This window comes from Salmo salar, chromosome 13 (assembly GCF_965601325.2).
Source record: "Salmo salar chromosome 13, fSalSal1, whole genome shotgun sequence".
Classification (NCBI taxonomy): Eukaryota; Metazoa; Chordata; class Actinopteri; order Salmoniformes; family Salmonidae; genus Salmo; species Salmo salar.
In genome coordinates this window covers 94,441,480-94,455,609 of record NC_138303.1, presented here as the reverse complement: position 1 = coordinate 94,455,609, position 14,130 = coordinate 94,441,480, and the positions used below count along the sequence as shown (strand labels likewise).

Below are 14,130 nucleotides of genomic sequence, written 5' to 3'. Positions count from 1 at the left end.
CATGCAGAAGAAAGGCAGAAAGGTATGAAAACAGCATGTTGATCCTGCCTGAGAGCTGCATAATTGACCCCTTGGTTGGCTGACTTACACTTAAACAAAAATAAAATAAACAGAAATTAAGATTTAGTTTTATACCATTCTCACACAAATACAGTATCCTAAATGTTCACAAAATGTCTCCACATTACTCCAGGTGCATGCAAATAAGGATGCTGTCAAGTGTCAAGCATTTGTTGCCAGATTATGCTGCCACTCAGATCACTCTGTTAGTTTTAGCAAAACTGTCTATTAATTTCCCTATTCATCCATCCATTCCTCCCTGGACCACAGAGTAATGACAGGTCACAGGTCATGTTCATTACAGTGTTTTCAGCTGTTACTACACACCACATGACAGCTGTGTTGTAGGTTACATACAGACACACCCCTGATTGTGATGGGACTACATAGGTTTGGGCCGTTGCTCTGCACAGCAGACATCAATGGTTAGTTACATGAGACCACTGTCCTAACCCCCTGTCAGTCAGATCCTCTATCACAGGTAAATGGGACACGCTAACCCTAGTGGTTAGGGAAATGGACTGGTACAAACACATTACGGGCAGAGGAGTGGTACAGAAATACTGTACGACTACACTAAGTAAAGCTATATCTTTCATTCGTTCCAAGGTTCAGAACTTCAGATCCACCCGCTATGACTCACCATGAGTCATCTGTGACGCCTGAACCTTGACCCTTGAACCAAAACCTAATTTCCTGAATATCTGATCAGTTGGTCAGCTTCTCTTTGTGGTCCAGTCCGGATAATACATCTGACACAGTACAAGTGTGACTGCAAACTCACTGGTGCCTGGCTGACTCTTTCCTCTGGCTTTATAGGCAGTCATCATCCCTGGAGAAAGAAGTCACTATTCCCCCCTGTCCTGACCTTGGAATTGAATTAGAATTGCTATCTATACTTAGGTTATCCATAACAGTTACAGTCCCAAAGGTAACAGATTAGATAATCATTAGGTTACTTTTAATTGTCTCTTGGCAAACTTCATAATGAATGTTGTTGTGAATGTGAGCTACTTGTTGTTTGTGATTAAGAAAGCAAAGTTCAAGGCTGAGGCCACATGAGCACTGACCCAGCAGCAATCCATTTGGCAGAACCTTGAAAGAAATGCCAGGTGTATCACACCAGGGTGGCTGATCACTGCTGAGATACTGGAAGGCTTCTGTCTCCACCCACAACAACAGCTCTGCATTGGAACAGCAGGTATGGAAATGATCTAGAATGAAAGTTCAATTTCTCTTCAAATACCAACCCTATCACAAATATTCTCCCCAATGTTCTAAATGTAACTAACTCTTAACACCATACAAGACCAATTTACTGCTGGGAATGTGAAAAGCTCATACTTATTTTTCATTTTATGTCATTTCACATAACTGTTGCTTACCTACCTTGAATGTGTAAAACAACATTCTCATCCTAGCCAGGGTATACCGAGAGAAAGGGCATCTAGCTGCAACAATACTGGCATCAGTGCATAATTCACCATAATGTACCTTTCTGGCTGCGTAGGTTTCCCAATTTAGCCTCCACTTCATTGATAGGAATAACTGGTCCCATGGGGTTGTCTCACTGAGAGTGGCCATGCTAACTCGCCACTGTTGTTCTGTGTCAGTGATTTACGTGGTGCTAGTGACCCTTTTGGATCGGTGTCAGTTCTCCTCCTCACCCAGTCTCCTCACTGTGATAGTGAGACAAATTTAGCCCTGTTATTAATATGAGCCCTACTAGACAACTAGCAATGACATGCAGATGTGCAGAGTAGTCCCAGTGTGTTCCCACATTGTTGGTCATAGATTGTACTGTTGGCCAAGGAATTAGTAAATAACATTTTCTGCTCAAAGTACTGAAAAACTTTAGGGTAACCAGGTGCAGATCTACTTATATAAACAATGTTTTTTTCTTTTTCCAGCTGCTCAGTCTGCTGAGAGAGAGACATAATATCCCCTGGGTATGAACTGACATGGAGGTTTGGAGGTGTGTGTGTGTGTGTGTGTGTGTGTGTGTGTGTGTGTGTGTGTGTGTGTGTGTGTGTGTGTGTGTGTGTGTGTGTGTGTGTGTGTGTGTGTGTGTGCGTGTGCATGTGTGTGTGTGTACTGTATGTGTGTGCATATGCATGTGTGTGTGTGTGTGTGTGTGTGTGTGTGCGTGTGCATGTGTGTGTGTGTACTGTATGTGTGTGCATATGCATGTGTGTGTGTGTGTACTCTATGTGTGTGTGCATGTGCATGTGTGTGTGTGTACTGTATGTGTGTGTGCCAGTGTGTATGTGTATTTGCCTGACATAGATCCATTAGGTGTTCTCAGCGCTCTCTGTGTGTCCATTATGAGTGAAGCGTTGGAGGAAGTATGGAGTTAGCGACTCTCTTTGCACTGCCACCGGATGGAATCACACAGCCAATGGCCCCCACCTTGTTCTCAACACATTCTGGGCTGGATTAGAACAGGGAACCAGAGCAGAGGAGAGCAGAAACAGGATCTGGCCCCCTCTCCGATCACTCATTGGGCCCGCTACCCCTCCTCAAAAAACATCCTTGGCACTTCCTCCTCCAATTAATGCAACCTTGTTACGTTTGGGACGGGTACACGTTGTGAAAGTCAAGACCGAGCCCCCCGCCTGTACAACATTTTTAGCCGGCAGAAGCAAGCCAGCAACCCTGAAGGCTAGAGGTTATCATTAAAATAGCACTGCTCAGCTCTGTAAATTGAGTGTATAAAGCAGCAGGACAACAAGTAGTGTAATCATTTCCCTTCCCCAGGGATATTTTACTCTGATTCCAGTGAGGCTGCTCAGCACTAGCCCGTCCATGTTTGTTTAGTAACAGAAGTGGGGGGGGGGGGGGCTCTCTTTGAATGGTCAGAGCCGTAAAGCTAGCGTCGGTTCTGATACTGGGCCACTTTGGGGACCGTCCGACATGTCTCTTATGAGATGGCACCTCACACTGACAGCTGCTGAAGGTCAAAGGTAGAGGTCAAGCCCATCACAGGTAACATATCAGCCCAAAGGCATGCTGGCGACCAACAGGGACCCTCTCAGGGTTGGCTGTGGGCTGAGTTAAAAGGCTCTGCTGGGACACTATCTGCTCCACCATAGACGCCGTGCCTGTGACCGCAGGCGCTGGCTGGTGTGTCTGACAGCTAGATGAAGGCTTACAGAGATAGCACATGGCGGACCAAACGCCAGGCGCACATGCTCAGCACAGACGCCAGGCGCTGGATGCCGTACAAACCCTGCAGAAACCTCCACTGATTCTGTCCAGCTGAACACAGAGACTCCTGGAAGCCTGTGTGATCCTAGGAACTTGTCAAGACCATCTCTGTCGCAACAATTAAGAGAGCCGCAACCCATACATCCAGAGCCTAACATACATACACACAACTATGTCATTGTAAAGGGACATGCTACTCCAAAAGGATTCCACAAAGTATATCAAGTAGGCTCTTTGTCAGATATGAACACACCTTGATAACAAACCCAACCCCTTTTAGCACACTCCACCTTCTTAAGAACCTTGAATCTGTCATTCCCTTCAAAAGCCTATGCAAGGCCTTGAAAAGCCATTGAATATTTCCCCCCAGATCAAGACAATCTGCTCCCTTTGATCCCCATGAGGTGATCATTCACCCTTGACCAATAATGAGCTGTTCCCACACCTCCGCAGTGTGCTGTTCTAATAACACAGCAGACAGTTCAATCACTGACCCTTATCTCCATGGTAAAACCTGTCAGTGGCCTATGGCACAGCTGAGTAGATCAGGAGAAGAGAAACTCCTGTGAAGACTTCTGATCTTTACTGTCTTGTCCTGAGTATATAGATGTAGAATGTACTAGACTGGAGAAAAGACATGGCTATTTTGTCTCATTTAATCTACAGTATATTGCACTGACAAAAGCAATAGAACAACTACAAGTCGCACAATATTTTAAAGAAACGGTACATGTAGGTTTTTAAAATGTGTCCTTTCTGTACATTTTATTTCTATGTTTGAGAGATTTATCCTCTATCAGTGACCTAGACTGTTTCTTATGGAGTACCATGACATACAGTAGATTGTGTGATTAATGCCTGTACACCACCTCATGAGTTGATAAAAAAAAATGGGAACGAAAACAGGAAGACACAGCACTGTATAGTAACTGAGCAGTAGTATAACAATCACCTACTGATCTAACTTTGTTACATTACCTACTACTCTCTCAACAGGAAGCTGTTGGTTCAAGGGGTTATCCATGGCGGGTGTCTGGCAGCCTGTAGCAGCTGGGTATTAGTGGAGTTGAGACACTGCCCTCCAGGGTATCAGTGCCCAGGCACACCGCAAGAGTTCCAAAGGGGATTTAGAGACAGGACCACTATGCAATGCCATGTGACTGTCCCACAGCCACATCAAACAAACACTGCCTGATACTATCTGGCTAGTGTGGGATCTGTTCAGGGTCGGCTCGCTCGGCAGCTCAGGGAGGGACGTGTGGTACTGTCAGTGGTCATGCCACCTGCAAGTAGTTCAAATAAAGCCTACAAACTGCTGAAGCACCCAAACTGTGTATATGTTTTCATCACAGGTGCATGTCAATACACCTGTCCAAACTGAGTCAAACCAACATCCTCAAAGCCTTACTTGATGAGGTTGGGACAGAGATGCATATACAGTGTCACGTATTATGTCAGAAGGTACAGTCCACTCCATGGGTGTAGTGCAAGTGAGGGGTGTATAATGTGAGTGAGGGGTGTATAATGTGAGTGAGGGGTGTATAATGTGAGTGAGGGGTGTATAATGTGAGTGAGAGGTGTATAATGTGAGTGAGGGGTGTATAATGTGAGTGAGGGGTGTATAATGTGAGTGAGGGGTATATAATGTGAGTGAGGGGTGTATAATGTGAGTGAGGGGTGTATAATGTGAGTGAATTCCATGTGCTAGCCTGATAATCCTGCTAACATTCTGACCTTTCAGACGAGTCCACAAACAGTACCACTGGGCTGGTTACTGTGGTCAGCAGGACCGTAAAACACACAAGACAAAACTCTCAGCCCAACGAGTGGTTAACATGTCACCCATGTACTAAACACAATGGTGGATCATATTGACGCCTTCTAGGAGTATTTTTAGATATACAGTACCAGTCAAAAGTTTAGAAACACCTACTCAGTCAAGGGTTTTTATTTATTTTTACTATTTTCTGCATTGTAGAATAATAGTGAAGACATCAAAACTATGAAGTAACACATATGGAATCATGTAGTAACCAAAAAAAGTGTTAAACAAATCTAAATATATTTTAGATTCTTCAAAGTAGCCACACTTTCTTTGTCTTGATGACAACTTTGCACATTCTTGACATTCTCTCAACCAGCTTCACCTGGAATGCTTTTCCAACAGTCTTGAAGGAGTTCCCAAGTACGCTGAGCACTTGGTGGCTGCTTTTCCTTCACTCTGCGGTCCAACTTATCCTTAACCATCACAATTTGGTTGAGGTTGGGTGATTGTGGAGGCCAGGTCATCTGATGCAGCACTCTCCTTCTTGGTCAAATAGCCCTTACACAACCTGGAGGTGTGTTGGGTCATTGTCCTGTTGAAAAACAAATGATAGTCCAACTAAGCGCAAACCAGATGGGATGGCGTATTGCTGCAGAATGCTGTGGTAGACATGCTGGTTAAGTATACCTTGAATCCTAAATAAATCACTGAGAGTGTCACCAGACAAAGCACCCCCATACCATCACAACTCCTCCTCCATGCTTCACGGGGGGAACCACACATGCGGAGATCATCTCTTCACCTACTCTGCGTCTCACAAAGACACGGTGGTTGGAACCAAAAATAAAGATTTGGACTCATCAGACCAAAGGACAGATTTCCACTGGTCTAATGTCCATTGCTCGTGTTTCTTGGCCCAAGCAAGTCTCTTCTTATTATTATTGGTGTCCTTTAGTAGTGGTTTCTTTGCAGCAATTTGACCATGTAGGCCTGATTCACGCAGTCTCCTCTGAACAGTTGATGTTGAGATGTGTCTGTTACTTGAACTCTGTGAAACATTTATTTGGGCTGCAATTTCTGAGGCTGGTAACTCTAATGAACTTATCCTCTGCAGCAGAGGTAACTCTGGGTCTTCCTTTCCTGTGGCGGTCCTCATGAGAGCCAGTTTCATCATAGCGCTTGATGGTTTTTGCGACTATCAACAGTTATCAACAGGAGTTTAGTGTGATGACACACTCTCTTCTCCAGACCATTTCCGGAGACCTTCTCCCCTTCCTCACCTCGCTCATCAACTCATCCTTGACCGCTGGCTACGTCCCTTCCGTCTTCAAGAGAGCGAGAGTTGCACCCCTTCTGAAAAAACCTACACTCGATCCCTCTGATGTCAACAACTACAGACCAGTATCCCTTCTTTCTTTTCTCTCCAAAACTCTTGAACGTGCCGTCCTTGGCCAGCTCTCCTGCTATCTCTCTCAGAATGACCTTCTTGATCCTAATCAGTCAGGTTTCAAGACTGGGCATTCAACTGAGACTGCTCTTCTCTGTGTCACGGAGGCTCTCCGCACTGCTAAAGCTAACTCTCTCTCCTCTGCTCTCATCCTTCTAGACCTATCTGCTGCCTTTGATACTGTGAACCATCAGATCCTCCTCTCCACCCTCTCCGAGTTGGGCATCTCCGGCGCGGCCCACGCTTGGATTGCATCCTACCTGACAGGTCGCTCCTACCAGGTGGCGTGGCGAGAATCTGTCTCCGCACCATGCGCTCTCACCACTGGTGTCCCCCAGGGCTCTGTTCTAGGCCCTCTCCTATTCTCGCTATACACCAAGTCACTTGGCTCTGTCATATCCTCACATGGTCTCTCCTATCATTGCTATGCAGACGACACACAATTAATCTTCTCCTTTCCCCCTTCTGATAACCAGGCGGCGAATCGCATCTCTGCATGTCTGTCAGACATATCAGTGTGGATGACGGATCACCAGCTCAAGCTGAACCTCGGCAAGACGGAGCTGCTCTTCCTCCCGGGGAAGGACTGCCCGTTCCATGATCTCGCCATCACGGTTGACAACTCCCTTGTGTCCTCCTCCCAGAGTGCTAAGAACCTTGGCGTGATCCTGGACAACACCCTGTCGTTCTCCACTAACATCCAAGGCGGTGACCCGATCCTGTAGGTTCATGCTCTACAACATTCGCAGAGTACGACCCTGCCTCACACAGGAAGCGGCGCAGGTCCTAATCCAGGCACTTGTCATCTCCCGTCTGGATTACTGCAACTCGCTGTTGGCTGGGCTCCCTGCCTGTGCCATTAAACCCCTACAACTCATCCAGAACGCCGCAGCCCGTCTGGTGTTCAACCTTCCCAAGTTCTCTCACGTCACCCCGCTCCTCCGCTCTCTCCACTGGCTTCCAGTTGAAGCTCGCATCCGCTACAAGACCATGGTGATTGCCTACGGAGCTGTGAAGGGAACGGCACCTCCATACCTTCAGGCTCTGATCAGGCCCTACACCCAAACAAGGGCACTGCGTTCATCCACCACTGGCCTGCTGGCCCCCCTACCTCTGAGGAAGCACAGTTCCCGCTCAGCCCAGTCAAAACTGTTCGCTGCTCTGGCACCCCAATGGTGGAACAAGCTCCGTCACGACGCCAGGACAGCGGAGTCAATCACCACCTTCCGGAGACACCTGAAACCCCACCTCTTTAAGGAATACCTAGGATAGGATAAAGTAATCCTTCTAACCCCCCCCCCCCCCTTAAAAGATTTAGATGCACTATTGTAAAGTGGTTGTTCCACTGGATATCATAAGGTGAATGCACCATTTTGTAAGTCGCTCTGGATAAGAGCGTCTGCTAAATGACTTAAATGTAAATGTAAATGTAATGATGACCCCTGTTAATCAGCTTTCCTCTGTCCTATATGATACATACACACACACACAATGAAACCCACCACATGACAAGACCCAAAGCTGTCCCAAAAAGTCCCCAAACTCTTTGTGACTAGTTATTTTAAACACTGGGGTTGAGTTTAAATACTAAAGATCAACCAACAGTCACCATCCTACTGAGACTGTTTGAGTGATCTGAGGGTTGGCATTAAATATAGAGGTGTTCTCCCCATCGCACCGCAAGCCTAATGACAAAAGAAAGCACTTCCATCTCAGTCACTAGTCTCTTCCTCACACCCCATGTGGTGGTGATTCGTTCAGCTTACTCATGTTACTCCTGCAAACCAATTAATATTTCATACAAGCACTTGAGAAATTCAGCCCTGGGGGGCAATGGCACCCTCCATCTGTTCTGTATTCTCAAACAAAGGAGCTTTCTAAAATGAGTACTTTTTTGGGGACCCACTACTACCTCATTAATGTTAGTATCAGAGGTCCAGAGAGAGGGCAGTATGAGGAAGTCTTTGGTATCACCCCAGTCTAGCTCTAGTCTAATCCACTTAACAATACACGCTCTGTCTGTCTATGAGCTGGTCATGTTCAACTAGTCTCTGACATCAGAGAGCTCTGTGATTAACTGAAAGTGATTGATTGCTTGTTATGATAATGGTTGATTGTATTACACGGTTGCTATTGGAACAATCTCTCTCAGCTGTTCTCTGTGACGAGGTTTGATATTAATAATAATATTGCCTATCTTCTAACTTCACTGGCTCTGTGCACTGGCATGACCATCTTCAACCATGACCTGTGTTGTTGCCCAGTCATGCAAAGTTGAGACACACTTTCCCAGTGCCAGCCAGAGAAAGCTGTTTGATAATTCCCAAATATCTAGTTCCCCTGCTGTTTTTTTTGGTTATCACATCATAAAAACTATTCTCCCTTACCAACACAACACCTCCACTGGCTTTCCGTAACGTATTCGAGGCTTGGTGACAATGTCATTGTGAGAAGCACTCTACGAATCAGTTTGAGTGGACTGGTAACTGACCTCAAGTCACTCGAGCAGCTCCTGGGCTCTGGCCCTGGTCTCCTTACTGCCCCAATACCCCACAGGGGACAGCCCCCCTCTCCACTTCTACCCCCCGCCTGTGGAATTCTCAGCCCCTCCCCTTTAAATCACTTTTAAAGACCCAACTCTCTATGAAGGCTCTAGTTCAGGACCACTGTTTGTTGTATATGTTGGCTTTTGTTGCTGTCTGTTACTGAACACAACAACTTGACTGTGACATTACTGGGCTTGTTGGTAGCAGACAGCATATGAATCATTGTCATTATTGTTGATATTCTCGTTGACCGTAAGAGGGAAAATGGGCATCATTATGTAATTCTGTTTATTCTTGTTTTTATGGTAGTGTTTGTTTGTCATGGTTTGTTAGTAGTAACCACTAGTAACCGCCTCTTCCATAAAGGATGTGTGATGTATTTTATCTAGATGTCCATGGTCAATGGGCATCCATCCTGGAGGCACCAACACCAAGCCAAACATTTGGCCAAACCCAGAGCAGCACAGACACAGGCACACACAGCTCTGACAGTCAATAATGCCCAGAGGAAATAGAGCAAGAAAGAGACAGTTAAAGTGATTCTCACGGCAAGACCTAAATCAGGGGTACTGGGCAGTGCACCAATTATGACTGCACCGCATAAAGGCCTAGTGCAGTCAAAACGTGATTTTCTTGTATTTTATATATATTTCCACACTATGAGGCTGCAATAATAATGTGAAATTGTGAAAATTATGATTATGCCCTTTTAGTGTAACAGCTGTTTGAAAAGAACACCTGAAATGTCTGCCTGTTTTGGTGAGAGGGAGTTTTGGCCTTCCATGGTGACATCACCATCACTATTAACTAAATTAGTCAATAGACTAATAAGAAAGAGTTCCTAACCTCTCTGCCAATAACAGCACATTTTCAGTTTTCCCTTCCCAACTCAAACCACTCCCAGACAGTCCTAGCAAAATTCTTGTTTAAGAAATTTCACTTCGCTAAGAAGCTATTTTTGTCACGGCTATTTAAAAGAGCAAACCAAGATGCAGCGTTTTCGTAGTTCCACGTGTTTTATTAAATCAGTGAAACCGAATGCAACAATTAAACATTACAAGTATATACAAAACAACAAACCGTGACGCTGGAGGAACAATAACCTCACAAAGAACAATCACCCACAAACACATGTAGGGCAAACCTAACTTAAATAGGACCTCCAATTAGAGACAACGACAACCTGCTGCCTCTAATTGGAGGTCATGCCAAACACCACCAACATAGAAATGCAAACCTAGAACCAAAAAATAGACATACAAAACCCAGACAAACACCCCCTGTCACGCCCTATTCTACCATAGAAAATAACACTCACTATGGTCAGGACGTGACAATTTTTGTTTGTTTTTGACCATTTTAATTGTAAACAATCACGGTAAGATACTTAATTTCTACCCAGAAATGATTTGATATTGAGATAAAAACGGCTGCATTGAACCTTTAAATATAATGCCGTCTCAATGGAGAAGCAGGGGATAGGACTTCACTATGGAATGAGTGCCTCCCTTCAAATGTCAACAGATTCACCCACAGACACATGGTACTTGTATCAGCCTGTAGTTAAATGGTTTCCGCCATCTTTTACTGTCAACACTATTAAGTGCCCTTGAGCAAGGCACTTAAAGGGATACTTGGGATTTTGACAATGAAGCCCTTTATATACTTCCCCAGAGTCAGATTAACCTCTAGATACTATTTTTATGTCTCTGTGTCCAGCATGAAGGAAGTTATAGGTTGTTTCATGAGCCAATCCTAACTAGCGTTAGTTAGAACAATGACTTGAAGTCAATGGGTAATGAGTATCTACTACAGCAGCATGCTAGCACATAGACTTCCAGTCATTGCGCTAGTTAGCAATTACGCTATAGCTAGTTAGCAACTTCCTTTAAACTGCATGCAGAGACAAAAATGGTATCCACGAGTTCATCTGACTCTGGGAAGTAGATAAGTGGCCTTATTGCCAAAATCCCGAAGTATCCCTTTAACCCTAATTTGCTCCACCTCTCAGCATCAGAGTAAGCACAGGCAGAATAGGTCACTTTTGACCCCTATTTGTTTTAAGGTTCTAGACAATGGAGTTAAAGCAGGTCAGTGGGGTTGTGCAAATGCGTATAGTTAACATCAAGAAAGGGATGTACCATGGACAGAGGAGAGAAGATACTGGGAATGCAAATAAGAATAATCCCACCCATCTTCTGTGTACTGTAAGTCAATTTACTATAGTTTTTGTAAAAGTGTTTTTCTTTTATGATCCACTCTATAAATATGTCATATACTCCCTTAGCCTGCACCTGCACTTCTAAACTACTGGTTATTCAATTATTATGTTATACTGCACCTTGGTAGAGGATATCCCTCCCTTGGCTTTTGAAACATCCTACATTCTTACACAGACATAACACTTAAAAGTGATTCACTAAGCAAAAATAGTTATGCTGTGGTTTAGGCATAATTATGAGATGTAGTAAGCAGCACACAGTCAGTCATAGGTGTCTTTACACCTACATTATATGGATTTAGAGAATTGTATGCCTCTTGACAGGTTATTGGTGCACCCATTACTCACAGTCTGTTAATGATATAGCAACAATGAAATGCATAGCTTCAGAAGAGAACATGCCAGAGAGGAATCTACAGTATTGTGTGTATGTAGAAAGGACTCAATACCAAGAGGACACAGGGTAACCAAGGCAAAACCATATTAGAGAATGCATGTATTGACATGATATTCCAGTCCTGGAGCTAACACGTACGCACCTTTAATACCAATGAATGATCTAAACAAGCTAAATCATATCACCAGTCACTTTGGATTTACAGTGTCAACAGTAGGATTTGCATCCCTTTTGTCGACATTCAGAAATTTCCCTCTGTAATTTGCCTGTCAAACAGAAACGAAGTCCTTCTCTTTCTAATAAAACATGTGTCCTGTATTTGGACGTTTTTTCTATTTTGAGGGGGGGTGTCAGGTACCTTCTAACTCATCAATACTAAAATCACATAAATTCATAAACAGTTGGGTTAAACCAGGAGGAATTTGGCTCTCCTAAAGATGAAAGGAGATTGTTGAGTGTAAATGATGAGGGCTAATGGACCAGGCCTCTCAGGTGCCATATCCCAGAAGGCTTCTGGTGCCTCTATTGTGGCCCACATAGACCCCTGCAGGGATAACGACACCAAACACGGGTTATTAAGTGACCATTTGCTGCGACCTATAGCGTGCATCTGAATAGTTATGAGTATTCTACTGATGCATTCAATTATGGAGAATTATATAGTTTGCCATATACGTAAAATGTTAAAAGTCGTTATACATGTTCACTTTTCCCCCCAAATGTCCATCACATGTATTTACAAGTGTGTCCTAGTAAATAAGAGTGGTGAGCATCCTAATTTGAGCTGTGTGTAGCCACCAGACCGAACCTGACACCCAGCGCGCGCGGTGAAGATCAGTGTAGGCAAGGAACATGTATCGCAACCGAATGTCTCCAAATCGCCTTCCGCATTACTGAAATCTAACCCGAGGACATCAGGAGAGTGACATAATCCTCAAGACATCCCAAAACTGCGACCCAGCAAATGGAGTGCCAGGGGTGGTTTGGAGATGTGTGTTGGAGTGGACTTCTGTCTCTACTTACTGTTTGGTCGTGCAGAGGTCGAGAAAAGAAGGGCGGACACTTCGAAACGTCAGCGCGCTTAAAGCTATAAATCTATCCAAACCGCTCTCTGCGCCCGGTATGGTGTAATGCGCAGACAGCTGCACATCTGTACTGCCAGTGCCAGCCTGAAGAGCCCGCATGTGGACAGCCATCTCACTCCTCACGCGGACACCTTGGATATAATGGAGAATACACATCATTGCCCTCATTTTTTATTAGAATACATTTGGGATATGAAAACATCGCGTAAATCTTTATGATCATACATGTTGCTCTGGTGGATGTTACGAACGTTATTTATTACATTTTCTCTCATGAAAAAGGTCAAAAGTAACAGTTAACGGTCTCTCTAACGCGAGTTTTCTGTACGTTTCCCTGCGCCTCGGCTTTGGCGAACTGGTCCACTCCCTGCGTCGGGAAAGCCGATGTCTTCATTTGACTCCTTGCAGTTGGTGATGGTGGATCTTTCTCGGATATCCAATGTGGAAACCAGAATCCAATTAGTTTGCGACTGAGCGCCTGGAGAGAGAGCGCAGCGGCACTTTGGCCAGCCAACTTTGGAGTGCAGCGCGTAGCCTACCTGTGGGCAGACACATGGTTGGCTGCTCTGTATACGAGAAGCCACTCATCAAGCCTGGTTGCATTCATTTTCAGGGTCATTTTTACATTGTAAATTACATTAAATGTTGTATATGTGATCAGATAAAACTTTACAGTCTGAATATATCCTTTGGATACAACTAGGGCTGCTTCTTACGCACCACGGAACGTTAAATGCATCGCTGTGTGTTGGATTTTAATTCTGATACCAATTGCAGGTCTGCAAGGGCCAGATTTAAGGTAAGCACAGTACATTCACAGTTATTGGTTGTTCAGTAGTATTGAGTAATTTAGATGCAGGTGTGTAGGCTGTCGTATGCCTATAATATTGATACATTCATTTTGAGGCTATCGGACATTCTGAATGTCTAGCCTACAAAATACAAAAAAGCATTCTTCAATGATTATCTTTGAAAGGACAAACGCATCAAATATGTAAAAAAGGACCGTTTTCTAATAGCATATACACACTATGCACTAGCTGTGTAAACACTTTTCTTCGGTCTTAGCTGCACAATTGGAAGTAATTTATTTTATGCATGAAGCCTATTAACAATGGACAAACTTTAGCTGCAGACAATGCTCAATTAACAAGAGTCCAGGTAAGAATTAATTGGCCAGGGATTCACCATCTGGCGAATCCATGTCAACATTTGGGCTAGTGTAGCCTTTCTCCTGGACAGTAGCCAATGCGCTATGCATGTGTCCATAAACACATTTTGGATTGAAGGCGCACCCTACGCTTGTGGCGGCCACCCATTTCAGTAACACGCACTCATAAATTCTCTCTGAAATAGGTCTAAAATTAGTTGTAATCGAGGTGTCGTTTGGGCCAGAATGGAA

At 44.4% G+C, this 14,130-nt stretch overlaps 1 protein-coding gene across 1 annotated transcript in view; it reads left to right on the top strand.

Moving 5' to 3' along the window:
* Positions 1 to 12,776: 12,776 nt before the first annotated feature.
* The window catches only part of LOC106568186 (glial cell line-derived neurotrophic factor-like), a 77,348-nt gene continuing 75,994 nt past the window's right edge, over positions 12,777 to 14,130 (top strand). Inside the window, exon 1 of the mRNA XM_014138303.3 lies at positions 12,777 to 13,527. The gene's annotated coding sequence lies outside the window, so the exon portion shown is untranslated. The remainder of the gene's footprint in view (positions 13,528 to 14,130) is intronic.